The 19,809-nt window shown below is 36.3% G+C and overlaps 1 long non-coding RNA gene across 1 annotated transcript in view; it reads right to left on the reverse strand.

The window, feature by feature from the left end:
* Positions 1-11,129: 11,129 nt before the first annotated feature.
* The window catches only part of LOC125614022, an 11,049-nt gene continuing 2,369 nt past the window's right edge, over positions 11,130-19,809 (reverse strand). The window contains exons 2-3 of the long non-coding RNA XR_007344657.1: positions 19,418-19,419; positions 11,130-11,140 (exon numbers count right to left, since the gene is read on the reverse strand). This is a non-coding gene — a long non-coding RNA (uncharacterized LOC125614022). The remainder of the gene's footprint in view (positions 11,141-19,417; positions 19,420-19,809) is intronic.

Genomic DNA, 19,809 nt, shown 5'->3' on the forward strand with positions numbered 1-19,809 from the left:
GCCTGGGACATTACAGTAAATGACTGTAGACTTTATAAACTCCATACGTTATGACTACACTAAATTTTGAAATTTATAACAAATTTTTCTTTATTCAATAATGAACTAACTTACTGTAATTTTTTTAACTTTATAAAATTCTTAATTAATTAATTATGTATTTTTTGGTACTAGGGATTGAACTCAGGAGCACTTAACTACTGGGCTATATACATCCCCAGCCCTTTTAATGATTTATTTGGGGACAAGGTCTCAGTAATTTGCTTAGGGCCTCTCTAAGTTGCTGAGGCTGGCTTGGAATTTGCAATCCTCCTGCCTCAGCCTCCCAAGTCACTGGGATTATAGGCCTGCACCACCGCACCTCGCTAAAATAGTGCTTAATTTTTAAACTGTTGAATCTTTTCTGAAAACATTTAGCTTAAAGCAAAAACTCATTTGAATGCTGTACAAAATATTTTTCTTCATATCCTTATTCTATAAACTTTTTTCTATTTAAAATGTTTTTCCTTCTTAAACATTTTTTGGTTTTGGTTAAAAATGAAGGTACAAATACACATTAATCCAGGTTGAATATCATCACTGACTTCCACCTCCACATCCTGCCCAGTGGAAGGCCTTTAGGGGCCAAACTCCCTAGGCTTTTGAAGAGGCATCAGCTTTTTCAGAAATATGGATCTTGAATATCTCCTAAAAGCCCATGTGTTGAAGGTTTGGTCCTAGCTCATGGAGATATCAGGAGGTGGGGGAACCTTAGGAGATGTTGCCTAGTGGAGGAAAGCGTGCTCTTGAAGAAACATTGGGACCTTTCCTCCTCTCCATCTCTTTGTTTTGTGGCCACCATGAGGTGAGCAGCTCCCTTCCACATGAACTTCCACCATAACGTACTCCTTTGCCACAGGTTCAAAGGCAATGGGATGAAGTGACTATGGACTGAAACTTCTGGCACCATGAACCAAAATAAACCTTTCCTCCTTTTAAATTAATGTTCTTGATTATTTTGGGACAGTGACAGAAATCTGACTAATGCATATGTCCATGGTAGGATTTGCTTTTTTGTTTTGTTTTGTTGTTATCTGTTTGGCTTGTTTCTTTATTTAATCATAGATTTTGTCATAAGCAGATAATTTATCATAAACATTCCTCTTTATTAATAAAACCCTTTCAGTGTTGGGGACCATATTATGAAGCATTCAGAGGAACTAGTTGAGGTCTGAAAGAGCTTCTGCTGAACTGAGAGTTTTCCTGAGGGCTTCTGTTTTTCTTCTGCAATTTCCATCTCTCTTGCCTCTTCTCAGCTTTACATTCCTGTTCCAGTTCCAATGACTCCTCATTGTCAATTACTCAGAAACCATCTCTAAGAACTCTTTAATGTTGTCCTCCTCCACACCTAAGAGAAGGGTGTTTGCCAACTCAACCATAGGCTTGTTGATTTTCTCAACTTCTTTATCCTTGCCAAACTCTCTGAAGTCAGATGAACCTCCTGAGTGTCTTCTTCCAGAGGCCATTTATACACTCCTTGGTGAGATCTCCCCAAGCCCAAGCATATTCTACCTTAAAATGTGTAGATGGAGTATGACTGTCTTGATATAGTCATCAATGTAATCCTTCCAGAAAGGTATCAGCATCTTCCTCCGAAGCAGCAATAGCCTGGCCAAAAGTCTTTCTCAGGTAGTAGACTTTGAAAGCTGCTTTAACTCCCTGGCTCTATGGTTGGATCAAAGAGGTGTTATTTAGAGCAAAAAGAACCACTTTGATATTGGGATGAAGATTAGCAATAAAAGAAGATATGCAGAAGCATTATCAGCAATAAGTTGGGGACCATATTATGAAGCATTCAGAGGAACTAGTTGAGATCTGCAAGAGCTTTTGCTGAACTGAGAGTTTTAGTCAATTTTTGCATCACTGTGATCAAAAGACCTAACAAGAACAACATAGAGTAGGAAAAGTTTATTTGGCTCATGGTTTCAGAAATTCAGTCCATGGCCATCTGGCTTGAAAGCTCTAGGCCTGAGGTGAGGCAGAATACTGTGGCAGAGGGTGTGATAGAGGAAACTAACTCAGGACATGATAACTCGGAAGCACAGAGAGGGCTCTCCTCACCATGGACAAAATATAAATGTGAAAGGCATATCACAGTGACTTACTTCTTCCAGTCACAACCTATCTGCAGACAGTTACCACTCAATTAATTCACATCAATGGATTCATACACTGATTTGGTTAAGACTCTCATAACCTAATCATTTCACCTGTGAGAATTTTTGCACTGTGTCTCATATGAGCTATTGGAGGACACCTCCTATCTAAACCACAATAATAAGTAGTATTTTGAAAGGTGTGCTGTTCTCCAAACAGTGCTTCTCCACTTCCCCCTGCATAGCACTTCATGAGGGCATCTGGGTAGTGTATGATATATCAAGGCTCCTGCACCACACTGGCAGTGTGTGCTTGTTGATATGTTTGAAGGATCACAGAGTTTCAATTTGTAGTCTGCAACAACACCCCCAGCCCCATCCTTGCAAATCTTGGAACCTGGCACTGATCAGGCCTCCTCATGGATGACAGTCCTTTAGGCACCATTTCCAGAATAGAGAGTTACCTTCCATATTGAAGATTAGCTCTGGCAAGCAGTTTTCCTCCACAGTCAGCTTATCTAGAATCTCCAAAAATTCTTCAACTGCTTTAACATTAGCACTCCCAGATGGCAAATTTCATATTATGTAATGCATGGTTTGTTCAAATTACACAGAGCTACCAATAAATTCAGCATCATATTTGGGTCCAGCCTGTTATTTCAGCATCACAAACTGTTTGCTTTGGTGTGAGGCTGAGAGGGAGATGCTGTTGTTCATTCCAGGTCATCAGATGTTTCTGCATAACTGATATAGGTCTTTCCTGAGTTTTTGTTAGTCTCATTGCCTTCAATGAGCAGATTCTCCTGTCACTTTACTCTTGTTCTTCAAGATTATATCTGTGGTGGAATAGGACATGCTTGGCTGGCAAGCAATAACCATCACTGATGTTCTCCCTTCAGAGTCCTTATAAGGACTTTAAATTTTGTTTTTAGGTCAGTCACTCAATATGTGTGTGTGTTTTTTTTGCTGCCACCAATAGCAATAGATTTTGATACTTATGGGGCATGATGAACAAAAAACATGAGATGAAATTAAGCACAAAAGATGCAACTAGAGATAGCCAATATAAGAAGGATGAGGCTGCTGCCAGCATTTCTTGGCTTTGTGTTTTATAGTGAATTTTCTTGGGGGACAGTTATGGGGGTTGAACCAGGGCCTTATGCTTGCCAGGTTAGCAATCTACCTCTGAGCTACATTCCCAACCCACTTTTTAAAATGTGTAGATGGAGTATGCTCTAAAATAAAAGGCACAATATAGTGACTATGCATTTGCTATGTATAAATCAGCAGCATAGTAGCTTACTATCATTATCAATAATGAAGTACTGTCCAAAATATTATGGAATATATTTTTTTGGGGGGAAGGGTATCAGGGATTGAACTCAGGGGCACTCAACCACGGAGCCACATCCCCAGCCTTATTTTATATTTTATATAGAAAAAGGATCTCACTGAGTTGCTTAGTACCTCACTTTTGTTGAGGCTGACTTTGACCTCTTGATCCTCCTGCCTCAGCCTCCTGAGCTGCTGGGATTATAGGTGTGTGCCATTGCACCCAGCTGGACTATACTTGTAATACTACTGGCAGCACAGGTTGTTTTCACCAATGTCACTTCAAATATGAGTCATGTGTTATGATATTATGATACCAACAACATTACTAAGAGATAGGAATTTTTCAGCTCTGTTATGATCTTATTGGGACCTCCATTACCTCTGTAGTCTGTCAATGACTATAACATTGTCATGTAGTACAATATTGCATATATTTATTATTATATCATAATTACCCTTATTGGTGTTCTTGGTTTTTAAAAAAATATTTTAGCTGTAGATATCTTTATATTATTTTTTTTTGTGGTGCTGAGAATCAAACCCAGTGCCTCACATATGCTAGGCAAACACTGCACCACTGAGCTACAACACCAGCCCTATGTTCTTAGTTTTCATGTGTGAATTCAAATTACCACTTGTACTCAATTGCTTTCAGGTAGAACAACTTCCTTTGGGATTTCTTTTTTCTTCTTTCCTATTTTTGGACTAAATAACAAACATTGATTTCTCACAGTCCAGGAGTCAGGGAAGTTCAAGATCAGGAAGCTGCACATTCAAGATCTGTTCAAAAGGCCAGTTTCCTGGTTTGCAGATGGCCATCTTCTTATTGTACCCTCACATGGTAGCGGGCAGAGAGAGAAAGAGCCTGTGTCTCCTCTTTATTTTCTTTTCCCAGTTGTTTTATTTGTTACTCAGGATTGAACCCAGGACCTTGCACATACCAGACAAGTGTTCTATATCCCCAGACCTTTTTGATTTTTATTTTGAGAGGGGGGTCTTACTAAATTGTCCAGGCTGGTCTTCAATTTGTGATTCTCTTGCTTCAGTTTCCCATAGCTGGGAATACAGGTGTGTGCAACCATGCCTGACTCTCCCACTATTTTTTTATTATGGTAAAACATATGTAATATAAAATTTGCCATCCTAACCTTTCTTCAGTGCAGTTTAGTGATATGAAATACATCTACAATGTGTCCAATCATCACCACCATTCAGCTCTTGAACTCTTTTCATTTTGTAAAACTGAAACTATATCCACTAAACAATATTTCCCCTCCTCCCCTCCTCCTAGTGCCTGGAAGTCACCAACCTGCTTTCTGATTTTTGACTACTCTTAAGTATTAAGTGGGATTGTACAATTGATAGGAGAAAAATTTCATGGTGTCCTAAATTTAACAAGGACCAGAGGATAGTCAGAGGATAGATGGGATAGTTAATCAGCTAACAAGTTATAGACCAAAAAGAAGAAAAGATAATTTTATATTTCTGAATGTATATTAGAGCTATAATTTAAATCTCACTATGATCCTCCTGGTCCCACCTTGCCAGGCTTATAACCTTGCCTGGCTGGGCACTATTCAGGAGCCACTTGTCAAAGGAAACGAACTTTATTTTTAGAACCACACACGCCAAACAAAACAACTCCTCAGGAAAAACCCTCAGAGCCCAACTGCCACCACCGGCTTCCCACAAGCCTCTCCACCTCCCCCACTCCTCCTGCTCTTGAGGCCGATTGCCTGGGTCGCCTGCTCGGAGCCAAAAAAGTCCCCCAATGAGCAGCCCTTAGTCTGAAAGGGCGGGGAAACAGCCCAATGAGCATCACTGCAGAGGAGCCAATCAGCTAGATGTTGCTGGGGCCGCTGTGAGCCAATCATCAACTGGCAGTCTGAAAGTTTGCTGGGGCCCCTTCGGCTGTGGCTCTCAACATAACCTAAACAGTCCAGAACCAACAAGTGCTTCTCCTAATGAACTGCCCTTCTCCCACAACTTTCCCTGCTTCCTTCTCTTAATTTTGCCCCTCTTTCCTTTAGCCAACGCAAGTTCAATATAAACAGTTTGTGCCTTTCTTCCCCCAACTTTTGTTATTAAAAAAATGCTCTTAGCACAATATTTCTAACTGTGACCTAGCCATGTTGTTGGTAGTTACAGGAACTTGTCCTAGGACCTGGTTATCACTTTTTTAATAGTTCAGTAGACTCTATTTCAGAGAATTCTGGTTTTCAAGAGTTTTGGCTCAACAGAGTGTTTTTGGTTTTTTTTGTTTGTTTGTTTGTTTGTTTTTTGTGTGTGTAAATGGATTATTTTACTTAGCATAATGTCCTCAGAGTTCATCCATGTTGTAGCATGTGTCAAAATTTTCTCCCTTTTTAAGGCTGAATGATATTCCATTGTATGTATATACCACATTTTGTTTATCCATTCACCTGTCAATGCACACTTGGGTGGTTTCCATGTCTTAGCTGTTGTGAATAAAGCTGTTATGAACATGAGTTTATAAATGTTTCCTTGAAACTCTGCTTTCAATTCTTTGGGGGTGTATACTCAGAGGTGGAACTGCTAGATCATATGGTAACTCTTTTTTAATTTGTTGAAGAACCATCATACAGTTTTAAATAGTGGATATTCCTACCAAAAGTACACAAAAATTCCAATTTCTCCATGTCTTCACCTATACTCACTACTTTCTGGGGTTTTATTGTTGTTGTTGTTTTTATTTCTTTTTCATTTTGGTAGTCACCACCTAACAGGTGTAAGATGGTATATCATTTTAGTTTAGATTTGCGTTTGCCTAATGACTAGTGATGTTGTATACTTTTCTGTGTACTTATTGGGCATTTGCATTCTTTGGAGAAATGTCTATTTGAATTTTTTCCCATTTAAAAATTGAGATGTTTGATTTTTGTTGTTGAGTTATAGGTGTTCCTTAGATGTTCTGGATATCACTTTTTTGTCAGATATATAATTTAACAATATTTTCTCCCATTCTGAGTTGCCTTTGCTTTTGTTTTAAAGATATAGGGAATCCCTTTGCCTGCCCTTCTTCTTCCTTCTTCATTTCTCTTTCTTTTGTTCTCTCTCTCTCTTTCTCTTCTTGTAAGGATGTCCATGGGGTTTGATTTTGATGTATAAAAACTTATTTTTAGGTAAAATTAGTTTTTCTGACTTTTCAGATAGAAGTATGCTTAGTGTTCTTAGTGAACACTAAGCATGAAGTATGCTAAGTATGTTCTTAGTGACTCTTCTAACTTTGCAGTTGTGTTCTAATGTATAGACAGCTGGGAAAGTAGCTGAATGATGGATTGAGCGCTTAGCCTGTGTAAAGTCCTGAGTTCAATCTGTGGTAGAGGTGGTGGGGGTGGGCAGAGGTAGGAAAGATCTAATGGCTTGCTTTCTGACGTTTTCTTTCTTCTCTCCCCACCCCTTCACTTCATCTAGGTCTTTCTTTCCTTGGTCTTTATTCTCCCTCTTGTGTGCAATTTTTTAAAAAAAATTTATTTTATTTTATTTTAATTGTAGTTGGACACAATACCTTTAATTAATTAATTAATTAATTAATGTATTTTTATGTGGTGCTGAGGATCAAACCCAGCACCTTGCTTGTGCCAGGCAAATGCTCTACTGCTGAGCCACAACCCCAGCCCCTGTTGTGTGGAATTTTGATGTCACTTTTAGAACTTTCTCCTCAATGTGGGGTCTGTTCTAGAAGGGAGCCCTGGAGAGTCCGTTCTGAAAGTGACAGACATTAATCTGCTGCAGACTTTTAGGTCTTTACCTTGAATTCCTTGTATCCACCTACCACCGGATTATCACTCAATTTTAGCTGCTCTTAGGTGTGTTAACACATCACACCTTCTAAGGAATGCCAGTTACTATCTTGAGGTTCACTTGTTCTTGGCTTCTCAGAAACCCTATTGCTTCCATCTTTATTCCCTCATACTTGTGCCAATAACATGCAGGTCTTGTGCTGTTGGTGAGTTGTCCCCACTGATTGCCTTTTGTAGCTCATTGGGATACCTTGCCACTTTAGGAACATAGGTTTCCTATAAATGCTTGAGTCCTTGAGTTTTTGTTTTTTTCTATTAGTTACTCTTCCGTTTTTATGAGAAGACTCAGAAAGATAAGAAACAAGGCTGCCACTACATATAATCTTTTCTAAGCTTCTTTCTCTTCTCAAGATCCAGAGAGCAGTTGGAAATATTTATAGATCAGGACAAACTTAATTAGGCAAATTCAAACACAGCTGTGTTCTTGGCTATGGCATCTCTGATGGAGCAAATCAACATGGCCTTTAAGTTTTGGTTATTGACTTAGCATATTTTATTCCCATCCACTTTTATCAGAAAAAAATAATCAGAAACAGTTTGCCTTCACGGGGCAGGGATAATAGTATTACCTTTACTATCTTCTCTCAGAGCCATATCACATCTTCTACTTTCTAGTAATGATATAACCTGGAGGAACTAGGTCATCTCATTGTTCCACAGAACATCATGCTGGCCCTTGATCCTGATGACATTTTTCTAGTTGCATACTAGAGGGTGGAGGTGGGGTCAAAAGCACTTGCTACATCAATAAATTTACAAGTGGTCTAGTGGTCTGGGGCATATTGGGATGTCTATTTTTAAGTGAGACATAACTCACTGTATCTTGTACTCTTCTCCACAAAGAAAGGGCTCACAGTCTGGGCCTCTTGAAGTGTTACATATGATATTTGAGTGTTCTGCTCTGACTCATGCATGGGGTAGCCTATGAGTTTATTTATTTTTATTTTTTGGCAGTACAGGGAATTGAACCCTGGGGCAGGGGGGTCTACCACTGAGTTATAGTCCCAGCCCTTTTACTTTATTGTGAGCCATGGTGTCACTAAATTGACCAGGCTGGCTTCAAACTTGTGATCCTCCTGCCTCAGCCTCCTGAGTAACTGGGATTAAAGGTGTGTAAACTTGCAAATTTGCCCATTTTGTGTGTGGTGCAGTTTAAAAAATTTCTTGGTAGAAGCCCAGGCTTCATTTCAAATTGCCTCAACAATTTCACTATAAAATCCAGCACATCTAAAATTATTGTAAGTGTCTCTGCAGACAGAGATGCTATGTGCAAACCCTGGAAAGCCCCAGTAGGAGACGCCAAGGCAAGGTCATGCCCTCTTCTGTGGTCAACTATTTTCCCTGTTTAAAAATAACACTTGACTAGTGGGCTCTGGAAGAGACTCAATGCCCTTGGACTCCAAGTGATTATGCAGCCTGAACTACTTACTTTGAACTGAGTCCTAATTGCTTGATTAAACTGCAGCAGTAGACCTTCAAAACATCATGTCATTGCAAGATGCAAATAGTATCTATGAGGCCAGACCAGAACAGGTCCAGGAGGCACAAGTGTTTAAGTTATCTATTGCTGGGTGGCAAACCATTCTAGAACTTAGTGGTTTAAATCAATGACTTACTATTACTTCTCATGATTCTCTGGATCCCCTGACAGGTAGAGCTTGACTGGACAGTTCATCTGTTCTTTGTTGTGTCTCCATGTTGTGAGGTCACTAACTTCGTTGAGTTGGTAGTCTTGTTATAGTTTTGATGAGTAGCCCCCAAAGGATGATGTGTGGTTCAATCTTTAAGAGATGGGACCTAGTGGGAGGAAGTTAGGTCATTGTGGGTGTGCCCTTGGAGGAAATACAGGGACCCTGGCCCCTTATCTCTTCCTCTTTCTTTGCTTCCTGGCTACTGTGAGTAGAGAAGGAATTTTGGGGACATCTTAAAATTCTGTCATACAGGTCAAGGATTATTTTACTTGGTTGAGTCATCTAGTCACTATTTCTGATTTTTAATAATATGGGTCATTTGGTTCTTTTATTCTTTCACCATGCTATTTGTTGATTTCTCTAAACTGGGATCCTAGCACTGTTTAGAGTGATCATCATCAAGGTCAACAGTAGACAAAACTGAAGCATATTCCCCTTTCTAGGATATTTTTCTCACCTTATTATCTGCCTAAATTACCAGCCATTTACTTTTTTTTCCTTTTCTTTTTGTTGCTCGGGATGGAACCCAGGGTCTTGGGCTAGTCATTAAATTTTAAGGGTATAAAAATACTTTTAAAAGCTAAACACACATAAAATATGCAAATCTTACTATAATTCCTTTAAAGAAATTTTTGGCGTGTATTTGTGTGGAGCTAGAGATTAAACCCAGAGCATGCTAGGGAAAGACTCTACCACAGAGCTACCTTAAATTTTTCTTTTAATAATATTTTTTTCTAGTTGTAGATGGACACAATACCTTTATTTTATTTATTTATTTTTATGTGGTGCTGAGTGTCAAACCCAGTGCCTCACACATGGTAGGCAAACACTCGACCACTGAGCTACAACTCCAGCCCCTACCTTAAAAAATTTTAAAGCATAAATTCATTTAACTTGCATCCAAGTCAGGCACTGAGCACTTTGAGCACCTCAGCTCCCTCCTATGCTGTCTGGAAAAATATCATCTGCCTAAGTAAACACTAATCTGATTTATTTCATTATAGGTTAGTTTAGCTTATTCTTTAAAATAATAGAAATATAATTATTAATCTGTATGTGCAGCTTCTATCACTCAAAACTTTTGTATATAGAGTTGATGCAGGTTGTCATGTCTAACATTTATTAATTATTTCTAACTGCTGTGTAATGGTCCATTGTATGAATATAACACAATTTATATATACATTATCTGGTTAGGAAACTGTTGAATGTTCCCCAAAGGCCTAAGTGCGTAAAGGCTTGGTCCTTAGGGTGGTGCAATTGGGAGATGGTGAAAAATTTAAGAGATGGGGTTTAGTGGGAGGTCCTTTTGTTTGTCAGTCCTGAGAATGGAACCCAAGGCCTTGAGCACACTAGACGAGCACTCTGTCACTGCACTACATCTCTAACCCTTTTAATTTTATTTTGAGACAGGTTCTTGCTAAGTCACTGAGACTGACCTCACACTTGGGATACTCCTACTTCACCTCCCAAATATCTGGGATTACAGGCATGCACTACCCCACCCAGCTCTAGTGGAATGTCTCTGGGTCATTGGTATTGTGCTCTTGAAGGGGACTGTGAAATCCTGACCACTTCCTCCCTCTTTCTCTTTTGCTTCCTGATGATGAAATAAACTGTTTTGCTCTATCACAAGCTCCTACCATGAGGTATTGCCTTGCCACAGGACAAAAACAATGGGGTCAACTGATCATGAACTGAAGCCTCCAAAACTGTGAGCCAAAATAAATCTTTTCTCTTTATAAGTTAGTTTCCTCAGGTATTTTGTTAAAGTTATGGAAAGCTTATTAATGCATGAACATTTGAGTTATTTCTACTTATTTCCCTATCATGAATAATACTAGCATAAACAAGATTTTTATTTTCACATATTTTCTTTTTTTTAATATTTATTTTTTAGTTGTACACAATACCTTTATTTTGTTTATTTGTTTTTATGTGGTGCTGAGGATCGAACCCAGGGCCTGACATGTGCTAGGTGAGTGCTCTACTGTTGAGCCACAACCCCAGCCCAACACATATTTTCAATTCTCTTTGGCATATACTTAAAGTGGAATTGCTGAATTGTATATAATGGTGACTCTTTAACTTTTGAATTGCTGAACTATTTTCCCACAGTGGCTGGGAATGTATGGGGTTCCAATCTCTTCCCATCCTTTTCCCATCCTTTTCAACACATTTTTTAAATTTTTTCCCTTTGATACTTAAGCTATCGTAGTGAGTATGAAGTACCAACTCATTAGTGTTTCAATTTCCATTCCCTGATGACTAATGATGTTTCTGTGTGCTTTTTGGTCATTTGCATATTTTCTTGGAAGAAACATCTACTCAAATTCTTTGCCCCTTTAAAAATAGGGTGATTTATATTTCTATTGTTGAGTTCTATAGTTATATTTAAATATTTTAATGTACTTCTCTTGTTATTAAAATGAGAAGACAGAAAAAGAGTTAAGGACATTGAACACTACTGAGTGTCTTTATCTAGTTGACTACCTGGAGCAGGGTTTGGCAAACTTTTTGTAAAAGATGAGAGAGTAAATGTTCTATGCTTGTCAGGGCACACAATGACTTCTGTCACATATTTTTCGGAATCAGTACAAGAATCTCACAACTTTTAACTTCATTTTCCCTTTTCTTTCTCATGTAATTTATGTGTGTGTGAGAGAGATATTGAACCCAGAGGCCCTCTACCACTGAGCTATACCCTCATCTCTTTTTAATTTATTTTGAGACAGGGTCTTGCCAAGTTATCCAGACTGATCTCAAACTTGTGATCCTTCTACCTCTACCTCCTGAGTCACTAGGATAGTAGGCATGTACCACCTTACCCAGTCCTCATTTTATTACTATATTGTACTATTACTATCATTAGTACTTTTATTGTCCTACTTTGTTTCTACTTCTGCATATATTTTCAAACCCAAAACAATTATTATTGTTTTAAGTACTCCACATTTCTTTATATTTTTTCTTTTTTGTGTTGTTCTATCCTTCTTTAATTTCTGTTTCTTCTTTGATCATGTGCCTTCTTTCTAAAAACTGTCTCTAATATTTATTTTAATATTTTATTTGACAATGAAGCCTGTTGGTGTTATTGCTTTTTATTTTATTTTTTGTGGTGGTGAGGCCTTACACATGCTAAACACACACTTTATCGCTGAGTTGCATCCCCAGACCCTGTAGGCTTGCTTTCATAGAAAATATCTTTATATTTATTTCATTTTTGAAAAATATTTTTAAAAATTAGCTTAAAATTTTTAATTTACTATTAATTGTATATATTTATGAAGTACAATGTGATGTTTTAATAAATGTATGCAATATGGAATAAAGCTAATTAACACATCCACATTCCATGTTTTGTGAGTGATACAAACATTTAAAAATCTATATTCTTAGCACTTTTGAAATATAAATTACATTATTATTAACTATGGTCACCACACTATGCATTCGATCCATATACTTATTTTGTCTGACTCTAACTAGATGTTTTGACCAGCAGGTCTCCTATCTCTATACTCATCTTCAGCTTTTAATACTTCTGTGTTCAACTTCTTTATATTCCACATATAATTAAAATCATTTGTCTTTCTGGCTTATTTCACTCAACATAATTTCCTCCTAGTTTATTCATATTGTTGCAAAAGGCCAGAGCAGATCTGGAAACATCGGAAGAATATTCTTGTAGGATAGATCTCATGTTGACATTTTCTTCCAGCATTTCAAAAACGTCATTCTATTATTGTCCTTTGCCTTTCATTGTCTCTATTGAAAAGTTAACTTTGTCTTTTGAAAGTTAGTCTTTTTTATTATTGTTTCTTTGAAAATAATGTGTTTTTTACCTAACCACTTTTAATATTTCTCTTCATCTTTAGTATTTATGACTTAGCAATGATGTACTTAGTTGTGCTTCTTTGTGTTTGTCTTCCTTTGAGTTCAACAAGTTTCCTGAATCTGTAGTGTTATTTCTTTCATCAGTTTTGGAAACTATGTTTTTTCTAGTATGGGGACACTGAACCCATGGGTGCCATACCACTGAGCAACATCTCAGATATTTTTATCTTATATTTTAAGGCAGGATCTCTCTAAGTTGTCAAGGCTGTCTTTGAATTTGTGATCCTTCTCCTCAGGCTCCCGAGTAGCTGGGGTTACAGACATGTGCCATTGCACTCAACAGATTTGGAAAATCTGGTGAATCATGTGATTTCTCTTTATTTCATTATTTGGTTTTAAGAACTTATTTCAAACTTAATTTTTTATCCATTGTAGGAGTTTTAAGGATCAAGGAACAAAAATGTAACCATTTTTTATTAAAAGACATTTTTCTCCTTTTCTTTTAATTTACAACTAATATTAACCTGCTTGCTTATTTCTCCCACTGTTGCTCCTTTGGGACTTTATCTCTCTCTCTCTTTCTCTGTCTGAATAAGCAAATTTATTAGGCTTATTTGATACATGCGGAAGAATTTTTCTGAAAGTATAAAACCCAAGGTTTCTAATTTGAAACAACTTGGACTCTAGGAATAAAGATAAAAAGAGGCAAGAAAGATCTTTTTTTTCTTATTTAAACTTTCTCTTCAATTAGTTTTCTTTCTTTAATTACAGAAGAAATTATTATCAATAGTGATAAGACATATTTAAAATGTCACACTTTTCCCCTACAATGTGTTCTTCCATTAAATTGCTTTGCTTTCTATATTAGCTCTCTGGCTTCTTTGTGGACATCTCTGCTTGTCTAAAACACTTAGCTATCAATAAACTTTGAGATCCTCCATTTTTATGTGTTTTATTAGAGTATTATATTCATACATAATTTTGGCATTCATTTGACATAATTGTACATGCATAGAATATAATTTGCTCTATTTCAGTCCCCAGTACTTCCTCTTTTCCTCCCCTACTCTCTCTGTTCCCCTTTCTCTACCCTACTGGTCTTCCTTATATTAATTTATAATTTTTTAAAATTAATGCTTTATACACATACACACACATAAAAGTGAAGTTCATGGTGGTATATTCATACATGTACATAGCATAATTTGGTGAATTCCATTCTACTGTTCCTCCTTTTTCCTATTCCTATGCCCTTTCCCACAGTTCCCTTCCTCTACTCCATAGATCTCCCTCTATTTTCATGGCATTTCCACATCTGCCTTTCTTTTATTTTGGTCTAACTTTCACATAGGAGAGAAAACATTTGACCCTTGACTTTCTGAATTTGGCTTACTTCACTTAGCGTGATGTTTTGTAGTTCCATCCATTTAGCAACAAATGCCAAATTTCAACCTTTTTAAAAGCTGAGTAAAACTCCATTTGTATATATACCGCATTTTCTTTATCCATTTATCTGTCGATGGGCACCTGGATTGGTTCCATAACTTGGCCATTGTGAATTCTGCTGCTATTATATACACGAGACACACACATATTATATATATTTCACATATATAAACATATTATATATCTTATGTACATACATATATAGACACATATACATTGATGTGCCTATGTCAATATAGTATGCTGATTTTGGTTCTTTAGAATACATACTAAGGAGTGGCATAGCTGGGCCACACAAAGTTTTCATTCTTAGTCTTTTGAGGAATCTCCATTCTGCTTTCCAAAGTGGTTGAACTAATTTGCAAACCCATCAATAATGTATGAGTGTAACTTTTTCTCCATATCCTTGCCAAGTCATATTATTGTTTGTATTCTTGATGATTGGCATTCTAACTGGAGTGGCATGAAAACTAAATATAGTTTTAATTTGCATTTCTCTGCTAGGGATGTTGAACATTTTTTCATATATTTGTTGTTCATTTTTATATCTTTTTTTTTTAAAAAAAATATTTATTTCCTTTAGTTTTCAGCGGACACAACATCTTTGTTTGTATGTGGTGCTGAGGATCGAACCCGGGCTGAACGCATGCCAGGCGAGTGCGCTACCGCTTGAGCCACATCCCCAGCCCCTATATATCTTCTTTTAAGAAGTGTCTGTTTAAATGAAGGAACTTTGGTTTGTGTGGAGGGCAGTGAGGGAAGGGGTGGAACTATGGGGATGAGAAGGATGGTGAAATGGGACAGACATTACCCTATATACACGTATGATTACATTACTGGAGTGATTTTGCACCATCTACAGCCAGAGGAATGAGAAGTTGTGCTCCATTTGTGTATAATATGTCAAAATGCATTCTATGTCATGTTAACCAATTAGAACAACAAAAAAAAATGTCTGTTTAGTTCTTTTGCCCATTTATTAATTGGGTTATTCTCTTGGTGCTAAGTTTTTTGAGTTCTTGTCATCTTCTGGATATCAATCCCCTGTTGGAGGAGTAGATGTGAAAGATCTTCTCCTAGTCTTTCTCTTCATGCTCTTGTTAACTTTGCTGTGTAGAAGTTTTTAAATTTTATGCCATCCATTCATTGATTCTTCTTTTATTTGTTCTTTTTAGCTATACATGAAAGTAGAGTATATTTTGATACATTTATGCAAACATGGAATATAACTTATTCTAAATAGAATCCAGTCTTGTGGTTGCACATGATGTGGAGATTCACTGTGGTATATACATATATGTACATAGGAAAGTTTTGTCAATGTATACATACATAGGAAAGTTATGTCAGATTCATTCTATTGTCTTTTTTTATTCCTGTCCCCCTTCTCTCCCCTTCATTCCCCTTTCTCTAATCCACTGAATTTCTATTCTGCCCCTTTGCTACCTTTGTTGTGTGTTAGCATCCACATATCAGAAAGAACATTCATCCTTTGGTTTTTTGGGATTGGCTTATTTCACTTAGCATGATAGTCTACAGATCCATCCATTTACTGGCAAATGTCATAAAGTCATTCATTTTATGGCCGAGTAATATTCCATTATGTATATGTAGCACATTTTATTTGTCCGTTCATTTATTTATGGACACCATAGTTTAGCTATTGTGAATTGAACTGCTATAAACATTGATGTGGCCCTGTTACTGTAGTATGGGGATTTTAACTTATTTGGATACATGCCAAAGAGTGGTATAACTGGGTCAAATGGTGGTTCCATTTTGAGTTTTCTGAGGAATTTCCATACTGCTTTCCATTGTGGTTGCACCAATTTTGCAGTCCCACCAGCAATATGTGAGTGAACCTCTCCTTTCACATTGTTGCCAACATTTATTGTTACTTGTATTCTTGATAATTACCATTCTGACTGGAGTGAGATAAAGTATCAGTGTGGTTTTAATTTGCATTTCTCTAATTGCTACAGATGTTGAACATTTTTTAATTACTTATTGACCGTTTGTATTTCTTATTTTGTGAAGTGTCTGTTTAGTACCTTTGCCCATTTATTGATTGGGTTATTTATTTTTTTGTGTTAAATTTTTTTGAGTTCTTTATACATCCTGGAGATTAATGCTCTGAGGTACAGGTAGCAAAGATTTTCTCTCATTCTATAGGCTCTCTCTTCATGTTCTTGATTTTTTCCTTTGCTGTGAAGAAGTTTTTAGTTAGATACCTTCCCATTTATTGATTCTTGATTTTACTTCTTGGGCTTTAGGAGTCTTGTTGAGGAAGTGGATTTCTAAGCTGACATGATGGAGTGTTGGGCCTACATTTTCTTCTAGTAGGTGCAGGGTTTCTGGTCTAATGCTTAGGTCTTTGATCCACTTTGAGTTGAGTTTTGTGCAGGGTGAGAGATAGGGGTTAAATTTCATTTTACTACATATGGATTTCCAGTTTTCCCAGCACCATTTGTTGAAGAGGCTATCTTTTCTCCAATTTATGTTATGGTGTCTTTGTCTAGTATGAAATAACTGTATTTAGTGTGGGTTTGTATCTGTGTCTTCTATTTAGTTCCAATGATCTTGTCTTCATGTCTGATTGGCGCCAATACCATGCTATTTTCCTTAATCTAGCTCTGTAGTATAATTTGAAATCTTGTGTCTTGATGCCTCTAGCATCATTCTTCTTGCTCAGAAGAAGAATCCAGCTTTGGCTATGCTGGATCTTTTATTCTTCCAAATGAATTTTAGGACTTTTGTTTTCTAGTTCTGTGAAGAATGTCACTGGTATTTTAATGTGGTTTGCATAGAATCTGTATAGTGTTTTTGGTAGTATGGCCATTTGACAATATTAATTCTACCTATCCAAGAGCATGTGAGGTCATTCTGTCTACTAAGGTCTTCAATTTCTTTTTCAGTGTTCTGTAGTTTTCATTGTAGAGGTTCTAAACTCCTTGGTTAGGTTTATTCCTAAGTATTTTATTTTATTATTTTATTTTGAGGTTATTGTGAGTGGAATAATTTTCCTTTTCAGAAGATTTATTATTGGAATATAGGAAAGTGATTGATTTATGTATGTTGATCTTGTATCCTGTTACTTTGATGAATTTAATCAGCTCTAGAAATGATCTGGTGGAGGTTTTTTTTTGAGTCATCTAGATATAGGATCATGTCATCAGCAAACAACAGAGATAATTTTACGTCTTCTTTTCCTATACATATCCCTTTAGTTCCTTTTCTTATCTGATCATTCTGGCTAGAGTTTCAAAAACTATGTTGCATAGGAATAGTAAGAATGGTTCCTGATTTTAGAAGAAATGTTTTCAGTTTTTCTCCAGTATAATGTTGGCCTTGGGTTTTACAATGTTGAAGGAAATTCCTTCTATTCTTAGTTTCTCCAGCATTTTTAACATGAGTGAGTGCTGGATTTTGTTGAATGCTTTTTCTGCACCTATTGAGATGATCAAGTGATTCTTGTCTTTAACTCTAGTTATGGGGTGAATTACACTTATTTATTTACATATATTGAGCCAATCTTGCATCCCTGGGATGAACCCACTTGATCATGGTGTACTGTCTTCTTAATGTGTTTTTGAATGCAGTTTGCCAATATTTTATTAAAAAATTCTGCATGTATGCTCATCAGGGATATTGGTCTGAAGTTTTCTTTCCTTGATGTGTCTTGGTCTGGTTTTGGTATCAGGGTGACTTTGGCCTCATGGAATGAGTTTGGCAGTATTCCCTCCTTTCTCTTTCATGCAGTAAATTGAGGAGATTGGCATTAGTTCTTCATTAAAGAACTAATGGTAGAACTTGGCTGAGACTCCATCTGGTCCTGGGTTTTTATTTGTTGAAAGACTTTTTAATTGCTATTTCAATTTCATTGCTTCCTATCAATCTGTTTGAATATTATATATCCTCATGGTTCAATTTGAATAGGTCATATGTGTTTAGGAAATTTTCAATATCTTCTAGATTGTCCAGTTTTTTGGAATACAGTTTTTCAAAGTAGTTTCTAATAATCCCCTGGATTCCAGAAGTGTCTGTGATGATATCTTCTTTTTCATCTCTAATTTTGTTGATTGGATCTTCTGTATCTTTCTTTTGGTTAGTTTGGCTAACGGTTTATCAATTTTGGTTATTTTTTCAAAGAACTAACTTTTTGTTGAATTCATCCTTCATTTTAAAAAATTCTCAATTTTAGTAATTTTGGCTCTGATTTGAATTATTTCCTGTGTTCTCCTGATTTTGGAATTGGTTTGTTCTTTATCTAGGGTCTTGGGGGTGTAACATTAGATTTGTTATTTGGTATCTATTTTTTAAATGTAAGCAATAAATGCTATAAACTTTCCTCTTAGAACTGCCTTCACTCTGTTTTAGAGATACTGATATATCTCTATTCTCATTTGTTTCTAAGAATTTTAAAATTTCTCCTCAGCTTTCTTCTTTGATCCATTCATCATTCGAAAGTGTATGATTTAGGGGTTGGGATTGTGGCTCAGCGGTAGAGTGCTTGCCTAGCATGCATAGGACCCTGGGTTTGATCCTCAGCACCACACAAAAATAAATAAATAAAAGAAAGGTATTGTGTCCAACTACAACTAAAAAAAATTTTAAAAAGTGTATTATTTAATCTCCCAGTGTTAAAATTGTTTTTTAAATCTCATCAATTTTAATTTTATTCCATAATGATCTGATAAAATGTAAGAAATTTTCTTTTAAATTTTTTTTGTATTTACCAAAACTTGCTTCGTGCTCCAAAATATCTATTTAAGAGTAAGTCTCATGTGCCACTGAGAAGAAAGTGAGTTTGGTTGTCAATGGATTAAATAGTCTATAGATGTCTGTTAGTTCCATTTGATTAATAGCATTTTTCAGTTCTCAGGAGTCTTTACTTAGTTTCTCTAAAACCTATCTAATGGTGAGAAAGACGTATGTTGAAATCACCCAGTATTATTGTACTATAATCTATTTAATTCTTTTTATGGAGACGGGTTCATTTTATATATATTGATGCACCAATATTTGGGCCATAAATATTTATAGCCATTATATCTTATCATTGGATGATTCTCTTAACCTAATGAATGAGTTTGTCTCTTCTGATTAATTTTTACTTGAAATTTACTTTGTCTGATACCAGAAAAATTACTCCTGTTTGCTTTTGATCTCAATTTGAATAATAATACCTTTCCCATCCTGTTGAATTCAGTCTGTGGATGTCTTTGCCTATAAGGTGAGTCTCTTGTAAACAACTTATGATTGAGTTTTGTTATTTAATTTATTCTGTCAATCTATATCTTTTTTTTTATTTTTTTTAATTTTTTTATTTTTTTATTGTTGGTTGTTCAAAACATTACATAGTTCTTGATATATCATCTTTCACACTTTGCTTCAAGTGGGTTATGAACTCCCATTTTTAGCCCATATACAGATTGCAGAATCACATCAATTACACATCCATTGATTTACATATTGCCATACTAGTGACTGTCGTGTTCTGCTACCTTTCCTATCCTCTACTATCCCCCCTCCCCTCCCCTC

The sequence above is a fragment of the Marmota marmota genome, unplaced genomic scaffold (assembly GCF_001458135.2).
Source record: "Marmota marmota marmota unplaced genomic scaffold, marMar, whole genome shotgun sequence".
Classification (NCBI taxonomy): Eukaryota; Metazoa; Chordata; class Mammalia; order Rodentia; family Sciuridae; genus Marmota; species Marmota marmota.